Source organism: Gallus gallus, chromosome Z (assembly GCF_016699485.2).
Source record: "Gallus gallus isolate bGalGal1 chromosome Z, bGalGal1.mat.broiler.GRCg7b, whole genome shotgun sequence".
Taxonomy (NCBI): domain Eukaryota; kingdom Metazoa; phylum Chordata; class Aves; order Galliformes; family Phasianidae; genus Gallus; species Gallus gallus.
The window spans coordinates 45,591,617-45,611,033 of record NC_052572.1 but is presented as its reverse complement, the minus strand read 5'-3'; the positions used below and the strand labels follow the sequence as shown (position 1 = coordinate 45,611,033).

Genomic DNA, 19,417 nt, shown 5'->3' with positions numbered 1-19,417 from the left:
AGACATTAAATTATATTTGCATCATTTAATATTAGCAGCCTGGTATTTCTTTATTTTATTTTATTTTATTTTATTTGCTTTTTTTCTCCATTGCATGTATTTGAATACCATAGGAGACTTGTGTAATTAACTGCCTAGGGGATAAAAAAGTAAGTCAGTAGTGACACATTCTGTCATTAAGAGAAGTAATCTTAGTCAGGAGCTTTTAATTTGAAGAGTAAATTAGGAAGAATGCTTCAAAAATTTTTTACAAATCATGAGGTACAAACTAACTCAAAGTCTTTCTGTACTGTATATGAGAACTAGAACTGAATCTTAAAAATACCGTTACATAAACTGGAAATAGAATCTTTGGAACTCTGCATGCAAGCAGGAAAATATGTAGCAAATGCACTGTAAATATTTGTAAAACCACTTGCAGGTACATGCATCTACATGTAGCTGGAGTTCTGCTGTGATGTCTGCATGCAGACTGAGAAGCAGTTTGGAACTTTAACAGGTATGCAATGAGCAGTGTAGGAGGGACAGCCAAGTACTATCAATGTTACTACAACAGAACAGGAGGAGATGAAAAGGAGTTTCTTCTCCCTTTCTACACAATTTTAATTACCACCTAAAACATATCACTTAATGAGATCTGCCTATCTCTTTCAATAAATAACACATTTTTATCTTTTCCTCTCCTCTTCTGCGTAACTACATTTTAGCTACCTGCAAACAGCTTGAAGGCAAAACTCTGCTAACTCTTTAAGGCTTTTAACTGCTTGAGAAGCTATTTGACAACTTGAGAAGTAGGAGTTGAATACTGGTACAGCTGAGAAGTCCTGTTGTACAAGGTTAAATGTGGGTGGCAGCAACATCTCAGAAAAGCTTCAGAAAATGACTATGACAGCAGTGATATGCTTTAAATACAATCATCTGAGCTTAATCAGTTTGATCTACATCACATGCATATGCAGGGTAGGTTTAGAGACACAACTAGACAGGACAGGTGTCAACTGTTTACAGTCTGGTTTGGCCTGGTTCTGTGACTAGTGGAGTGGGGGGACCCACAGACCCACACTCCAGGAAAGGGGAAAGGGGAGAAAGGAAAAAGGGTAGGCAGAAGGGCCTAAAAATGAAACAGCAATGACAATCTGAGGAGAAACAAATTAATTTACTACATAAGATATCAGAATGCAAGATAACACAATATAACACAATATAATTGGAATTGAGACAAATAAATCAAATAAAATGAGAGAGAGGGTGGCCAAAAACTGAAGGCCTTAATCTAATGCTGACGGCAAGATGGCTAGGGAGCACACACATTCCAGAGATGAACAGAAAGGGGAAAAGAGAAAAAAAGGCCATCTCATGACTTGCCAGCAGTTATACCTTTCCCTCTGAAAAGAAAACAGAAAAGAAAGTCTGCTGGGGTATGTAGTTCTTCTATTCTGGGAACCAGGTACCCGGAAACAGCAACAATCCATGGTACTGAAGTGGTGACTCTTTAACTCCCAGTGCCCTACATGATGGTATGATGTGGAATATCAATAACGAAAGTTATAAAACCATGACATTCCATGCCTTATTCCGCATCACCACATCATGCTTAATATACATATATGCATACAAGCAATAATTAACATCCATTAGAAACAAACATACATATATATATAGGTATATATACATGGAATTAGTGACTGCACTCCCACAGCATAAAATTCCCTTCTGGTACACATTGAACATTCCCATTTTTCTGCATCACCCGCCAAGTGGGTGCTCAGGTCCCTGAGCAAAAACTGTTCCACAAAGATGTTTGCCCCTTCCAGAAGCTGGAAAGACCCAACTCTTGGTCACACGAGCATCTACGTGACACACCTTGGCAACCATATTCTCTATTCAGGCAGCAATGTCTTTCCACAGTTCAGCAGCCCAAATAGATTTATCCCTTTGTTGCATGTTATTTTGTTCCCACTGCTGTAACCAACTCCCATCAGGCATTTGCCACTATCCATGAGTCAGTATAAAGATAAAGCATTGGCCATGTCTCCCATTCAGCAACATCTAAGGCCAGCTGGATGACCTTTACCTCTGCAAATTGGCTTGATTCTCCTTTTCCTTCAGTGACCTCTGCAACTTGTCATGTGGGGCTCCACACAGCAGCTTTCCATCTGCAATGCTTCCCCACGGTACGACACAATCCAACTGTGAACAGAGCATATTTCTTTTCATTTTCTGGTAATTCATTGTATGGTGGGGCCTCTTTAGCATGTGATACCTCTTCTGCTGGTGATGTTCCAAACTTTTTACCTTCAGGCCAGTCCATGATCACTTCTAAGATTCCTGGATGACTGACACTTTTTGTGTAACCAACACAATCCACTTACTCCAAGTGGCATCAGTAGAATGATATGTGGAGGGAACCTTTCCTTTGTACATCCAGTTTAACACTAGCAGTCAAGGTGCTAACAGGAGATGCATTTCAGAACTGGTTACTTCAGAACCAGTTCAGAAACTGGTTACTTCAGAACCCCCTCATACACAGCTAATATCTCCTTCTAAGTTGTAGTGTAGTACTCTATGGACCTCCTGTAAGATCGACTGCAGAATCCCAGGGCTTGGCCTCAGGTCCCTCCTGAAGCTCTCTGCCACAGATTCCAAGTGGGGCCTCTCTCCTGCAGCAGTGCAGAGGATGTTCTTTATATCCTACGAGATGACGAAGAGTACACTCAGGGAGACTTGACAACATGATCATCAGGTGAGCATTCAAAAAATGCAAAATAGATTCAAAGGAGAGTCTGGAAGACTGATTAAAAATCACACGTTCTGTAAAATTAGCAACTCCCTTTGGTACATACCTTTTAATGTCCAGTTCATGCCTGATTGAATGCAGACACCATGCTGGTATTTGCATCAGCATTTTTAATTTATTATTTGTACATATAGCTCCATAAATCAGAGTGGGGTACTTAATAAATGCCCACTACATTCTGAGTATTAAAAGAGGAAAAATGATGGAATGCAATCTCATGCAAGACAGTTTTACAAGAGAAAGCAAATATAGTTCTTTCTCTTTACAGAAGAAAGTTGGCATAGTACCAAAAACAAAAACAAAAAAAAAATTGCGCAGCACTCTCAAAGTTTAAAATTATCCCATAGTATTGGCGGTCTATTTGGACATTAAGGTCTTGTTTTCACTATAAGTCCTGCAGCACTGATAAGTTTTCCCCTGAAGCTATCTGAGAGTACAGAGAGGTTCTGGTTAATTCTAAAAGCATTTTTTCCAGCCAGTGCACCAATAAATGTCAAAGGTTTATGAGCTGGTTCAGCCCAGTTCTGTGACTTATGGGGCAGCGTGACACATAGACCCATGCCCTGCGAAACAGGGAAGAGGGAAAAAGGGGAAAGGAAGGGAGATGGGCCAAAAAACATTTGTGACTTATGAGCAGTTCTGTCTTTCCCTCTAAATGGAAATGGAAATGGAGCAGTGAAGTCTTCTGGGATATGTAGTTCTTCTCTTCTGAGAATCATGTCCCTGGAAATACTGACAATCCATGAAACCGGAGCAATAACCCTTTAGCTCACAGTGCACTACATGCTGTTATGATGTGGAATACAAATAATAAAAATTATAAAACTGTTAACAGGAACAAAGAGGAATGTGTGATAAACTGTGGTACCAGCTAAGTTCTGTTAAGTTCTGCACACGGTCATTCAACTCAGTGTCCTGTATCTGAGCTCTCACAGACAACCCCAGTGCCTATCTGCAAGTTCCTAGCTACTATTAACAGCTTTCAGAATTCTATCTAAATCATTCCCTTCTCATTTAATTAGGAAATTTTAAATCTGGTTGGCTAATCAGTATGGATTAAAAGCTAGTATATGAAAACATTCAAATTGCCAAGTAAAGTACTGATATTTGACTGGTAAATTCAAATGATATCGGTAAATGCATTTACCAAAAACATGAACGCTGCGTCAGTGATCTTGTTGCTATTGTTTTCTCATTGTTCTTTAAGTATTGATTATTTTGACAAAAAGTTGGTTTTCTATTTCAGCCTTGCTATGAGGCACAGCAGCACTAAGTACACTGAGAAGTTTGCACACTGAGAAGTGAGGCACGGATGAAAACTGGAACTTTGCTATCTTTATTAGGCATAGGTATAGTTGTATACTTCTACAGCTGCTGCTGAAATACAATGTTTCTCTGCTAGGAAGGTCAGTGCTAGACAGAAACGATGCAGAAGACAAATAACATTGCTCTGAGTTGCAGAGAATATTTGCCATATTGGATTTGAGGCAAAATGCTTATTATTTGATACTCTGATTTAGCTCTAAGTTGAGAACAGCTGTGGTCTTTAGTGAAGAGTGTTTATTTATCTTATAATGTATGGGCCTATTCATTTTCATATATTCTGTATTGTGTTGGGTCTTCTTTTCTTAAAGACTGGTAATATAAAAACAGCTAGAGAAATGAAGCATCATCCCAGATGTGTCTGTGCAAAAAACACTCCATCTTTTAAGATAATTCAATCTACAGCCAAAGTGAAGTTGAATTCTTCTGCTCCTTGTTGAAATGGGTGTTTCTGTAAGAAAGTGAGCCATTTTGGTGAAAATTAAGATAATGCAAGAAATCAAAGCAGCTTGGTCTTTTTTCAGTCTCTAAATGTTAATATGGGTATCTTTCTCTAATATTGGAGGAGATGGTTCAATATATATCTATATATGTACATATACCCACAGGAAGATGAAGGCAGCAAAAAGGTCCAATTGATTTATTACAAGTTCTAAGTAACTCAGGGGTGTGGGGAAAGTGGGGAAATTAGTGATAGTAAAGAGAAAAATTCTAGCAAACAGTTTACAGAGCAGGGATAGTCACCACCATGGATCCAACAATTGTTGATTTGTAGGGAGGCAGTGATGCCTTGTTGACCAGTATGGCTGCAGTTCAGTGGAGGGGTTACCCGCTCTTCCTCAGAATTCTTTGGGTTTTTATCCTCTCCACAGCATGGTAGCAGATGGTTGTCGGGCACTCCTGCCTACCCCAGTTATCAGGGGCATCATGTCCTGTTTATCACGGTTACAATAGCTGTTGGGGAGCCCACATTTTATTCATCAAGAGGAACAGCATCTTACCATTGTGCTCATGGTAATTAACCATGTGAAATGCAGCCATCCTGCCAAAATGCCCTGCAGCATGAAACACCTGGGAGAATCAGGTCATCACAGCCATAGAATTCTGCTGAGCTATGTGCAAAACACAGCTCTATGAAGTTTCAAATATTTTCAAAATTTCAAATCATTTCAAATTGTTATTTAGTAAAATTTGATATCAAAACTATTACAAATCAGTCATTAAAGCCCGCAGACTTCTAATATGCTTCTGAGCATATCAGAAAACAGATGATAGACAGAGCAGTGTTGCTATTTTCAAACAACAAACAAACAAAAAACAAATACTAAATAACATGGCTAAGGTGACATTGTATGCTTTGTGATTAGAATAGACAGTACTTTTCAAAATCAGATATGCAAAATAAAGTATGTTTCAAACAGTGTTTTTATTGAAATATACAAGGGCTGCTCAGAAAGTAATGCTTCCTATTTTATTATGTTGGCTCATGATGTCAGAAGCAGATGTTGGTGGCATGGCAGTAGAGTTTGAACTTTCCCACCAGTATTCCATCACATGTTGTTGCCATGTAACAGGTGCCATCAGAGAGGCAGTCTGACAAAACAGCGTCTGACATGAAAGTATATATGAAGCAAAGGTGTGTTGTTTAATTCCTCCATATGGAAAAAAAAGGCACTCATGAACATTTACTGACCCTTGTTGAGTGTTTATGGAAACCAAACAGTGGAGGTGAGCACAGTGACGCAGTGGGTCACTTGCACTGCTGCAGATTTTTAACTGTATAGTATGCAGGGTTTTGTTCATTGCTGGTGAAAAACCATAGCTAATGGTCGTAACTATGTTGAAAAAATCATGTTTTGTGCTGAGAACTTGCTCTATAAAATAGTGTTCTTCCACTCTTTCTTGTAGTTTCCACACAAAAATATAGGAAGCATTATTTTTGGAGTGACCTACATAGTTGAATTTTATTGTTATTGTGTAAGGATAGAACTCAAAAAAAGATAAACTTTTTAGTCCACTCATCTTCTTAGAAAAATTTTCCAAGCACCATTCCTCTAGTGGCTGGAAACTTCCTCGGCTCATCACACAAGAGCAAAAATCCTTTCAAACCATTTTCACAAGCAGTTTGCTGCACTGCAGAATCAATCGTCAACTGTTTCTTGAGATGTGAAGTACTTCTGTTCAAAGCTCAAATCCACTTGGCCCACTTGGACTGATGTCTACCTCAATGAGGTAGTGAAACAGTGAAACTGGAAGAAACAGAAAAATATTCCTGTGGTAAAATTTCATTAATAAATAAATAAATAAATAAATAAATAAAATGTCAAGAGGAGGGGTCAGTAATGTGTAATAATAAGGAAACTGCCATGAAAGAAGTAGAACTCCACTGAACATTCAATATCTCAGACATGTGGATCCTTCTCATGTCAGCCATCAGGGGTCAAGGTGTTACAGAAAATTCCCTGCTTTACCTCTCCTAGAAAGAAAAAGGTGGCTCTTCAAAGATTTTGTACTATAAAATTTCCTCTAATTACCCTTGCGGAGTATAGGGGCTTCCAAAGGCTTTTCATCTCTGACTCATTTTTAGCCTTTAAAGTGTTTCTAACTTTCTGTCCCCTTCCTCCTGCTGCAAAATGATATCAGTAATCCCTTCTGGTTTCTAATGCCTGCAGTGAGAACTGGTTTCTAATGCCTGCAGTGAGAACTGGGTTCACCCATTCCAGCCTATAGAGTTATCTAGGGTAACCATGCCAAGCTTTAGTCTTTATAGCAGTAAAGCTGAGCAGGGCCAAAGCAGAAGTGGAAGAACTGCATGTATAATACAGATAGAAAGGCAAGAGGAGGGCTGAAAGAGAGAAAATATTTCATGTGTTCTATGGACCCCTGATTGGAAGAAGCTTCTGCTGATATACATCAAATGTGGACTTTTTTTTTTTTTTTTTTTTTCTAATTAGCCTTATCCAGAGAGAACAGATCTAGTGAACCGGCAAGCCTTACTTCACTGTGGTTTCTTGCCAAATAGACTCTCTTACACTGAAGGGCCCTGAAGTTCTCATTACTGGCTACTGAAGTTGCTCTACTGGCTTGTGATAGGTACCATGTCAATTATATAAATAACTTATTGCTATTATGTACTCTATTAAACACAGCCTAAGCAGACACATGACTCAAACAACTATACATTGTTTATGAAATATCAAAGAAACAACTGGAGTGATTAATCACAGCTGATTAGCTGTGATTAAGACACAATATGCTTCAAAGGAGTCAGCACATCAGCACATTTTACATGCCCAGTGCTCAGTGCTGAAATACTTTGTAGCAGCTTTCTCCTAGCAGCGCCATCACACATACTGACATAGTATTGCCACTCTTGAAATACAGAAGCATTATCATTTCCAAATCTTTCTGTCATAAGAATCCAAAATAAAGTTAGGGTTTTGCAGTATTACTGACGCTTCAGTCTTTCAAATACTTATTACCCACTGACAGCTACTTTGCCATTAAGCCATATCATACCTCTTATGTAGTCCTGTCCTGCTGCTTCACTTGTAGGCACTTTGCAAATTATCAGTGATGTATAGTAGATTTTATTTTGAGACTGATACGCTTCTGCCATGACTAGGAGACATACAGGCAGATGTCAAACATTTCCAGGTGTAATATGACTGGACTTTGACCCTGCAATCACAAACTTTTCTTTACAGTCACATCACAAAAATAATTTTTGTCCTGCTGTTCAAATTGATAATTCTTATCTAATGCTTGAATTATTTTATTGTTCACTTTTTATTACATATGTAACCACCATTTGCTTGTAATGTTATATGTCAGTCTGTACTATAGAGAATCCTTAATCAGAATTGAGATGTAATTCCCTACCAAAGAGTTTGAGAGGGAAGTTTTAAATCTGTCAACACTCAACTTGTTGTCTCACTGACTTTAATAACTCAGGCTGCCAAGATGTGTGGAACATATCCTGCTGTTACAGGTTCTGCAAAAGACACATCTGAGTTGTTGCTTTCTTCCTCCCTAAGTAACCGAGTAAATTCCCAGCTATAAAAGCTTTTGGAGCAAGGCAAAAGGAAGAATCTCCTAAATAACACTAAGTTCATCATACTTACGATTTTTGCATAACTTCTGTTATAGATTTATTCAGTGTGTCCTTAAAAGGACTAGCTAGACACAAAGTTTGGCTTTTGCCCAGCACCCAGAGAAGTCCAGCATCAGGCAGTCTTACCATTTAATGTAGTCCTGGCACCAGTGCGGTAGGAATATAAATCTTAAAACACTTTTGTTATTAACTGAACATGCAAGTAACAGAGACAAATTCAGTTTGTGCTATAATAATAAATGCTGCCTGTGTGACAGCATTTATTATCTTAGTCACAAAGACTGAACTGAACCACTGACTGCCACACAGAGTGAGATGGAGCTTGGGTCCAGCCCAAGAGCCAGATGAGCCAGAGCTAAATGCTGAGAAGAAAATTGAGCCTGACCCTGCTTCAAAACCTTTACTTTGTTGAAAAAAAAAAAAAAAAAAATGAAGCCATAGATTGGGCTAAGTAATTAACATATTGTTTGTCTGACTGCTGTCTCCGTGGTAACTGCAGCAGGGAGGACTCCTGTCCCAAGACAGAAGCCATATCAGACTGCCCATGAGTCACTGCAAAAAGACTTGCTGCAAGGGGGGAAAAAAAGAGCAGAGACAGATCTGACTTTTGAGTCCTTTCTCAGTACTTACAGATGACATGTAGGCTTCTTGGCAAAGCCAATTTTGTTCAGCTCTGAGGCACTAGTCAGGTTTTAAGATGAAGTTAGATGGTTCACAGTGACCTGTGGGCAAGTACAGGACAACTTGTAAGCAACACTGTGAAAGCTAAGTTTTTTTTTTTTTTCAATTTTCCCTAAAAATCAGGTAAAAAAAATCAGTACTCCTGTTTACTGTTGGTTTTTAATTTCTGATTCAGGTAATAAAAAGTTTAGTGATACAAACTTAATGCCATTTTTGAAACTCAATTCCATTAAACACTCCAAAGCTCCTATCTTTCCTCTGTGCAAATCAGCAGACTGGAAACATGGTTCAATTCCCAAGAAAGTCTTTAGAGCTCAAAGATTTTAAAGGCAGCAACCCTAAAATGTGGATTCTTAGCATTTCATACATAAATAATCAGTTTAAGTATTAGCAGTACCATGCTAGGAATAACAAGGAGCCCTTCTTGTTGCGAAAACTGCAGTTGATTGTAAGTTACTTAAATTAGCTTAGTCCAGTTTTGCCAGGACTGAAATTTCACAGGATACTTTGATCAATCAAGAAATGCTGCATTGACTTTCTTATTAGCAGGTCTTGCTCCTATACATTAGAGAATCAGATAATTTGTCCAGAGACTGACAAAAAGGGAAGGAACTTTTAAAACACTGTTTTTTGGGGGGTAACTAGTTCCATTCAGCAGTGTCAAGAAAGTGTTACAGAAACAAGCATAAAAGGGGTTCCTTTTAACATACATGAATGGCATAAAAGATTTTTTTTGCAGGACTAATTTAGCTTCTATCATAGATCAGCATACTTTAGGAAGTATCTCAAAGGACAAAGAAATGAAGCTAAATACAGTTGCACTTCGAAAACCCCAATGATCCTTACAAGAAGATTTTTTTTGTGTGTGTACCAAAACATTTTTTAAAAGAAATATAAACAAATGAGAAATCCTGTGTACTGAGCTTCAAAATCTCAGTTTGCTTGGCTTAACACACAACCAAGAAATATCTCTAGCTGTTCCAATCTGAGATCTAATCTTGCAGAATTCTGTTTACTTGGAGGCTTGGCACTAATTAATTCTCACTGCCTCTGTGTGTGCGTGCCTTGCTAGTCATCCTGTCCACAAGCAGAGGAAAGTTATCCTTATCGGGATAAATCCAGCATATCTCCTGATGAATGCTGTTTTACTGCTATTTTGACAGAATCTCTTTAATGTGGCAGATGCAACTTGAAGCTACTTTCATGTCAGCTTTTTATTTTTCCTTTCCACCATCTAATAGGGTCTGATGAAATAAGCTGAGAAGCACAAACTGAGTCTTTGAACTTACAGTGATGAACAGTTTGAAAGTTCCCTCAAAGCATACACCTGGGGTATGAGATTAAGATATTATTTTGTAGTTCATTCTTACTTCTGCACACCAGTTCCTCCCAGTCATGCCATATGTATGTGGAGTATAACTTGCTGAGTCCTGTTGAAGCAGGTATTAATATCATAGAGAGTCTCTGGCAAGCAGTGGTGCAGAATTGCCCAAAGAATAGTGTAAAAAATCCATATAACACATTTCAGGTACACTTAGGAATTAAATGAGCAAGTGACCAAGAAATATAAATGCATACTCTTGTTCTTTTAATTTATTATGAGGAAAAAAAGCCTTATGCATTTACAAACATTGTGGAGAATTCTTGAAACAAGGCTCTTCGTTGACAGAACACAGACACAGCAGGCCCACTCCTACACATAACGTATTCAAGCATGAATAGTCCAGCTGTAAAAATAGACTTCCATAAATCATTCCTGCCACTTCACAAACATTTCTTTCTGCTCTAGAAATTGAACTAGATGTCCAAATAGTTTTCATTTGGTGAGAAGGAAAAAAGGATGAATTTTCATTGTCCATCTGCAAAACAGAATTGGATTCTAAGCTAGGTTGTATCAAAATCATTGAATAAGAAAAAAGATGCTGCAGGATTCAGTGCGAAATAAGTAGGAAACTATACGGACATTAAAGACTGTCATTTTTTAAGAGCAGATCTATGACCTTTGATGCACCATTGCTTGCTGTATTCCTATAAATAGAAAACCCACTGGCCACAGTTTGTAAAAATAAAAAAGTTTCCTAAACAAAGTAGTAAATTTGAATATTGTTCTGAGCAGATGAAAAGAGAGAAAACCAAAAAAATTAGTCTTTCTGAAAAAAGAATTTTTTTATTTGTTTCAAAAATGAGAATTTTTTTATTGTTTCAAGAGAACATTGGCAACAAATCTTGCAGTAGGGATACTTGCTCCCCAGAATCCTGGATTGCAGGAGATAACTAGCTTCAAGGCTGAGGTGTTAATGCTGACATACCTTGAGGTGAAAAAGAAACAATTTTCATAGGCTTCTTTATTGCAATAATCCAGGCATTTTGAAACTGTGTATCCTTGTAATATAATATTGCCATTGCTGATAACAGTCCATGTATGTTCTATTTAAAATCTTCAGGACTGAACAATGATAGATTTCCCGCCCAAAATTCTTTGTTTCACTTGGTTTAGTGGTGAGAGCAATTTTGCTTTCTTCATAAGATACACCCACAGTGTTGCACAGACATCAGTAACAAGCCAATATTTTGTGTAGAATTAGATATCTACAACTCTAGCATAATAATATTGTGTACAGAATTAAAGATCTAGCAAAATAGGAGAGGCTAGAAAGAGTAGAGGCATGGTACATGCTATAGAGGCATTGGGTGAAGAGGAAGTGGGGTAGAAGACTGGCCAGAGGACTGGCACTGGTACTCAATGGGTATGAACAATTCATCAATGTTAACTCATCGAGTTAAATAAATGACTGGACCCAGAAAACAAACAAACAGCTGAATAAGGAGAAAAAAAAAAAAAAAAAACCCAAACCTTATTTTAGGGATAAGAGAACAAAGAATTTTGCGGTGGACACCATAATAAAGTCAGACATCACATTTTCAGACCGATAAAGAAAGAACAAAGTTGAAAAAGCCTGTAAGTAACCATAGAAAACTTACCACAGGTGAACCCTAAAGGAAGAAATAAAAAAAATAAACATTAAGACATGAACAACCTATTCCTACCAGTGAAGAAATAGCACCCCACCATGAGCAGGACAAAACTACCAGCCTTAAGAACAAGAGGCACTGAGGAAAAGTGAGCATAACACCAGCAAAAGAGATAGGAAATGAAAAAGTGAGTGTATAATAACTGCATTACCATCATCATCACTATTGTCATCATTATCATCACTATCATTATCATCATTGCAATAATTAGATCTGGAATGATAATGATTAAACTCTCAATTATACTAAATGTAAATTCTTTGCTTTACATAAGATGTGCCACTTATTTGTCCCTAAATAATTATTTAAGGATAACAATTGCAAGTCAAATGTTTTTGCTCATTCATGCATGTCATAAGCACATACAAGATTACTACTGAAAAATTTTAATATATGACGACATGCAAATCCGAAGTCCTCCTGCCAGAAGTAAATTTCTAAAGGCCATAATAATCATGAGTGCTGTGACGAGAGGTAAGAAGTTAGTCCTGAAAAAAACAAAGCATGTAATTGCGTAGGATTACAAAAAAACATGACCTCCTTGCTTACTTTTTCCTGTGACAGTATCAGCTATCCTATATTCTCTAGCAAGAAGACACTACTGTGAAACTGGCAGCAGGTAGTTAGCTCCATTCATCAGCATCAGTCTTCATCTGTACTTCTCATATTTCTAACAGAAGCATAAACATTACATGCAGATCAGGAGAAAAGCAAATCTCCAAAGTTCTTCCCACTTGTCAGTAACGGTGATCCCTGTACCCCTTCCACCTACTGATCTCCTTCCAGCAGCAATGACAGAGCTGTGTGCACATTACTGATAAAATCTTTATGCATTTCAAATTGCTCTTCAGGACACAATGCTCTTCTTCTGATCTAAGAAGAAATTTACAACAAAATTGGGTAACAAATTCTATATATCAATTTCATAGAATCATATGAATCACAGAAATATAGAATGGTTTGTGTTGGAAGGCACCTTAAAGATCCCCCAGTTCCAAGCCCCCTGCCATTGGCAGAGTTGCCACCCAACACATCAGGCTGCCCAGGACCCCATCCAACACCTCCAGGGACGAGGCATCCACAGCACCTCTTGGCAGCCAGTGCCAGTGCCTCACTGCCCTTTGAGTAAAAAATTTCCTCCCAACATCTAAGCCCTTTAGTTTAAAGCAGTTCCCCCTTGTCCTGTCACTTACCAGACTGTAAATAAGGTTGGCTTCCCTCCTGTTCATAAGCTTCCTTCTACTACTGAAAGGCCTTCTCTTCATATTAATATAATTTGTAAGTCTGATTAATAGAAACTGGCGTTGGAAAAAAAAATAAATGTTACCATAACAACAGTTTTCCAAACAAATTAATTTAAATAAAGAAGAAAACTGGAGAGAACAAAGAACAATCTGCAGATAACTCCCTTAATTCTGAACCAAAACAACCTATTCTGGAATTATCTACACTATCTCAAATTTTGTAGCAGTTAATCCACTGCTGCTGGCTGGCACAAACTTTAGTTTCTACCTTTGGTTACAGTGTTTTATTTAATAATATGTTTGTTTACTAGCCCAAACAGATCACCATAATCCAGTTTGGTCTATTCTTTGGACTTTCTGTACTGTATTTTCCTATCTGGCACAAACTGTATTTTTTACAGAATACTATCACTATTTAAAGCCTTTCTGAGTAACAGCTTCTAGGCTACACATTCTATAAACCATTTCACCTTTATCTGAGTTGAACCATAACATCTAAGGAGTGCATGTGTCCTGCAAAATATGCCCTGCTGTTAACTCCATGGGTTTATGAAGTAATCATCAAGGACCATGGAGGCAGAGTACACATAATAGACATGTATATTAGTAGAGGGAAAGAAACAGTTGTGTGTATTTTATGTTTCATTTAAATGATGTCAGACAGATGTTATTTAAATAGAAGCAGCTTAACTGTACAAAATCCTTTGTAAGCCTAGCAGGTTCACACAAAATGCACTGCTGCAACAAATCATAGCACAGAGACCCCAAGTTGCTAAATTCACACCACCTTCTTTACAGCTTATGCACAACATAAGCACTTCCCATTTTCTCTTTGCAGAGTCAGTCTCAGTATATAACCTGCCTACTCTCCAGAGCAATTATCCTTCTCATGACACAGTCAGGCCAAGACTTTGCTAAGTCTATTATGGTGATCTTCCTCCATTTTGAAGTCCATTTCTTCTCTCTCCTCGATCTCCTTCCTCGTTTTGCCAAACACAGCACTCCCAAACTATCAGGCAAGAACCAGAAATCATAAGGGACTGACCAAAGAGAACGAACAAGTTCAGAAGAAACTGTGGTATGCAAAAATGTATGTGTTAAACTTGTTAGTGCACACAGCAGAAACCTCACCAACAGTACCAGATGAGAAGGAAAACCCAATGTTTCCTGCTCTGCAGGCCCATGCACATCTCCAAAGCTATGGGGCCTTAATAGCTTCCTTGTTCTTCTTAAATTCTAATCCTAAACAGTGATGATGAAAGAGTTTCCAGAAGCCTATTGTAATGCATAACCCCACTATTAGTTCTTTTTCATTCTTCACAAATCAAAGAGCTGCCAGTCACAAACCTAGAAGGACTGCTCAATACCTGCACAAGCTGTGTTATTAACTAACCAGACTGTTTGCTTGTATTTGAGCATATTTAAGATCAAGATAGTACGTTGCAGGTTTTTTTCCTCTGATGGACAGTGGTATGCAAGTATGTACTTATTTTGCTTGCTTCTGCCATTTAGTTTTGAAATTAATTTCCAAAATGACCTGTGTATGCATATATACATTATCAGCATACAGAAGCAATGTACTGAATGTCACTAATGAGTAAATTTCATCCACGTTTGCTGCATTCAGTAAATGTTTTTAGGATTTGCTATCAAGACCTTTGATGTGTGTCTGACCCATATATTCAGGTTACAGAATTCAAACTAACATGATAGATGATCAAGTGTTAATGTTGCCAGACAACAGCAAGTCTACCAGGCTCACTGCTAGGCAGCTTTAATGTTTAATTATCCTGCTAAATATTTGCATCTTATTTTAATGTTGAAATTGTCAAATTCCTTGTCAATGTCAATTGACATTGTCAAATTCATTGTCAATTGAATTGTCAAATTCAAATGTCAAATTGTCAAATTGCTCCTAGACACTCAATCCCACTATCTCTTTGTCTTACAGACTACCTAGTATCTCTTTTTTTGCCTCAGTACAAGTCACCTCTCATCTACCTCTAGTAATATGAACTAAATGAGCTTCTCAGGCCTATTTTCCAGCCTTTGTGTCATTTTTGCAGCCCTTCTTTTAACTCTCTCCTGCATTTCTATTGTTCACCCATGTGTATCTTGAAAGTGTCATTGAGTAGAAAAGACCCCCAAGACCATCAAGTCCAACCATCCAACCAACTTACATACTCTGAAACTAGAACTGTAAAACAGTCTCAAAATACTCCCCATTAAAGCCAGTATGTCTATTGATATGTATCAAGTTATATGACGTGGTGTTCAGACAGGTATGGAAGAAGGTCCCTATGTAAAATATGAAGGATACAGGGCCAGAATGGGAGTGGAGCTTATCAAATTTATCACGGGAACTTGTAGCCTGAGTGACCATTCTTGAACAAAGCTATTATTTACTTCAGATATATTCTTTTACATCATCTCATAAAATGTGAATTTTTAAGTGGGGGACAATATGAAAGAGCTGATTGACTGCACTAATTACTAAAATACCACATTAAAAGTAATTAAAATATTCAGTTCTCTAACTGGTGCTGGCTAGATAGCTAGCAGTTCTCCTGCACTCACGTAAAAAGCAGTATCATCATACTCTCTCCTTAGATGCAGAAAAACTGGGTTTCTAAAGCATTACAGTGGCACCAATTACTGTGATGTTTTTGCAGCTTCTTCCTAAGGTAACAAACAAGCCTACTTGTGCACTAAAGTTACGAGAGGTAGCAAATGTCAAAGCAAATGGGCCTCTTGCTAAATTATTTCCACGTTTTCCAGTGCTTCCTTGTTTTGTTTTTTTTTTTTTTGTTTTTTTTTTTAATGCCTCTGATTCACAATTTACTGCTAACCAGGAGATTACTTCTCTCACCCTATGAACAGGGAGGTGTACAGGTCACCCTATGAACAGGGAAGTGGACAAGTTTGAAATAAGATCCAAATCATAAGGACTGAGGAAAGTGGCTCACATAAATTTACTGAAATTTAACGTATGTTCAGCTGAGTCTTGTTTAAAAATAAAAGCAAACTAGGAGGATTTTGTTGAGTATTTAATTTAGCTTTCAAGGAAAAAGAATATTTTGCTCAGCACAACAAGGTAACATTAATTTTTGCCTCTGAGCAGACAGACAACCAGTATTTTAGAAGGATGTAGGCAAGTGAAGTGTATTGCTCTTTCATGCAACATATTCAGAAAGTAGAAGCGGCCAAGGCATGCGCCCCTAAGAAGTTTATATATAAATGACTAATGATGTGTCCATCTGCAGATCCTAGAATGCCAGCACAGTAGGCATTAGCATTAAAAGTATCAAAACAAATGAATATCTGAACCTTCACTCAACTGAATGCTGGAAAAGAAGATCAGAAGTCAATAGTTTTTTCATGTGTTCTTTTTAAAAGTAGTGATGAACTGAGTTTTGCTTTAATATCAGCCAAATGTATTCCTTATAGTAAATGTATTTGCCTTGAGTCCTTATTTGATTGTTCCATCTCCACAGTTATTTACATACCAGAAATAAATTTCATATTTTATTCAGTTAGAGTTGATAAAAGTTGTAGTTCTGTGCAAGTTTTAATATTTTTGAAATATTTTGGAAAGTTGGTTTCCCGGCAAGTAGATGTACTACAATTGCCTGTTAACTTAGTCAAAACAGTTTTTAACTGTGAGCAATTTTTAAGTGGCAAAACTAGAGCAGAATGCAACTGCTGACAGCTAACACCTCAGTTTAAGTCTCTCCATACATGTGGCTCCATACATGGCCCTAGTGTCAGTACTAGGTATTGATACCGAAATTCAAGAACCTTAACAGTAACTTGAAAGGGTACATTTGAACAACAAGATAATTGTTGTTTTTTAAGTTTGATTTCATTATATCTTTTCTTAGCTAAGGCTTGGAGTCTGAGGCCTGACAGCAAATCCTGAGAACAGGTACAGACCATCCCAGGAATGATTTCAGCCCCTTTGTCTAGAGCTCCTGAGCATCTCTTGTGGCTAACAGAGGGAGTGTCATTGTTCCCAGTTCTTGTTTGGCTGAGATTTGCCTAGCCAAATGACACTTGTCGAGATTCTCAGCCTATCTCACACTTCTTTACCAACAGGAAGGAGACAAAAAACAATGTTTCCAGTTTATGTCTTTGTCTAGACATATAGCCCAACAGGAAAGACTTGATAACAGCTGCCAATCAACTGCAAACAGAAGCAAGTCTGGGCCTGCTTCTTCACTACACTGAAAACAGTAGAGATGCAACACTAGAATAGAACTGCTCTTGGGAAAATGAATAGAAAGAATACATAACTTGCCTATTCTCAGCACTAATATGATAGTCTTTAGCTCACTGTTTTGTTTCTGCCATCCTGGAAGAAGCAAGAGTAATGAGATGCTGCAGCAACACAATGTAATGGTGTAGAGGCATATAACCTGGGGGCCTAAGGGTATTTAATCTACAAGTTCTATTTTAAAGACCACGTTAAAGTTTAAAATCCATTGGCTTCTTATGACATTAATCTGTACAGAACCAGAGGAGACACTCCTATTCTTCCTCCCCGGACCCAGCTGCCTGCATAGCATGTAGCCACTCAGGTGGGCTCCTGCTTCCATATCCAATTATTGTCCCATATTGCTGTCAATGACATCTCAGTTTTTGTTCCACAACTCAGCACAGCAGAGGCCCTTTATCTCAATGCTTATCATTAGATTGAGGTGACTGAAGAAATCCATTACATATAAGAGAGCTATTGTGAGAAAAGCACTGATTAGAACCTGAAGAAAAGTTAACTAATGTGATCCAAGATGCCAGGACAATCCTGCTTTGCATGGTACTGTAGGAAAGGCTGAGGTTACTACCTAAGTGTATGGGATAACAGACTTCTGAGAACTTACCCAGGAGATCCTCACTCTTCCCAGTCTCTCTGCTGCAATGGTCCTGCTCATATCTGAATCACAGAAGCTCTGTTGGGGGGGGAGGGATGGGGACGATGATTCTGTTGTACAACAGAATTGTGGGCACTGACTGCCTCTGGGGACAGAAAAAGATATAGCATGCAGGAGTATGACAACTGCTCAATTTGTAATTGCTTTTCAGTGCAAGCAAAAACTGGCCAGAGACCCAGGATGGGTCTAGGGAATTAAATCATGGCACTTGCATAGGGAAGGTCCCACGATCTCATTAGCCAAATCAGAAGCTCTTGTACTTAGACAATGCTCCAGAGAGAGTGCTCAGAAATATTTACTTCAGTTCAAACTTTTCTGACAGAGACAAAACTATTTCAGCTATTAACTGAAATGAAGACACAATCCAAAAGAAAAAGCTGCAGCAGTGTGACAGCCATACAAATGACTTAAGAGAGGTAGCAAAGATGAATGGGCTATAAGCTAGCTGAGAGAATGCAGCACTAATGAAATTTCACCCACAAGACCTAGTTTTGTCTTGCAGCTTAATTTCAGCAAAGAACAACAACAGCAGCAAAATCAGTAACAATAGGTTGTATATTTAAGATACAGAAAATCCTTTTGAAGTCTTGAAGTCTCCAGTGCTCTCATATTCAGATTCATATTCGCAAGCATACAGGAGTGTTCTATTTCCATCAAAATGCAGGCAGAACATGAGTGGGCAAAAAGAAATGAAGCACACATCCACCTTATACCTGCACTTTTGTAGGAGCCTGGTACCCAGGTGAGTCGGATGTACTTCCTCAATCTGGGGGTATGTGGTGTTCACCCTGAGTGAGGGCAAGGGATAGGGGGCAGGAAGAAGCAGTGAATGTCAAGAGAAAGAGAAATGGCAATGCGGCATACACATAATTCAGTGCAGCAGAGCGCTGCTCATCAGTGCTGGGAGGGGGAGCATGCAGCTCCAGGACAGTAGGGCTTGAGCTATGGCCTCTGACAGCTGTTCCCACCAAGAAGAATGTGCAGCCACATTGCACTGCATCTTCTGTCAAGTTCCATCTCATAGAGAGAAAGGTAACAGTGCTGAGCAATGTTCACATCAAAGTCTTACACGCAAATCTCCAACAAATGGGAAAAAAAAATGGAACAAATATGAGATGGCACGATTTTCACCCTATGATGTTCCCCTTTTTGCAAGCTCTCTTGATTTGCCATCAGAGGCTTTACTTCATTGCCATGAACTGAGTCCAGGCCACAGCGCAAATTCCGGTCTGATCCCAGTGGGAAGAGACGGGGAGAGATGAGAGAGTTTACTCAGTCCCTTGTTCTTATTTCTTTC

The 19,417-nt window shown here is 38.3% G+C and overlaps 1 long non-coding RNA gene across 1 annotated transcript; it reads right to left on the bottom strand.

The window, feature by feature from the left end:
• Nucleotides 1–1,639: 1,639 nt before the first annotated feature.
• Nucleotides 1,640–18,140, bottom strand: LOC112530657. Its single transcript, XR_003072441.3, has 5 exons — nt 18,070–18,140; nt 13,142–13,246; nt 8,865–12,821; nt 7,640–7,801; nt 1,640–6,369 (listed from the first exon to the last, which is right to left on the bottom strand). It is a non-coding gene; the product is annotated as an uncharacterized LOC112530657 (long non-coding RNA).
• Between the last annotated feature and the right edge of the window lie 1,277 nt (nt 18,141–19,417).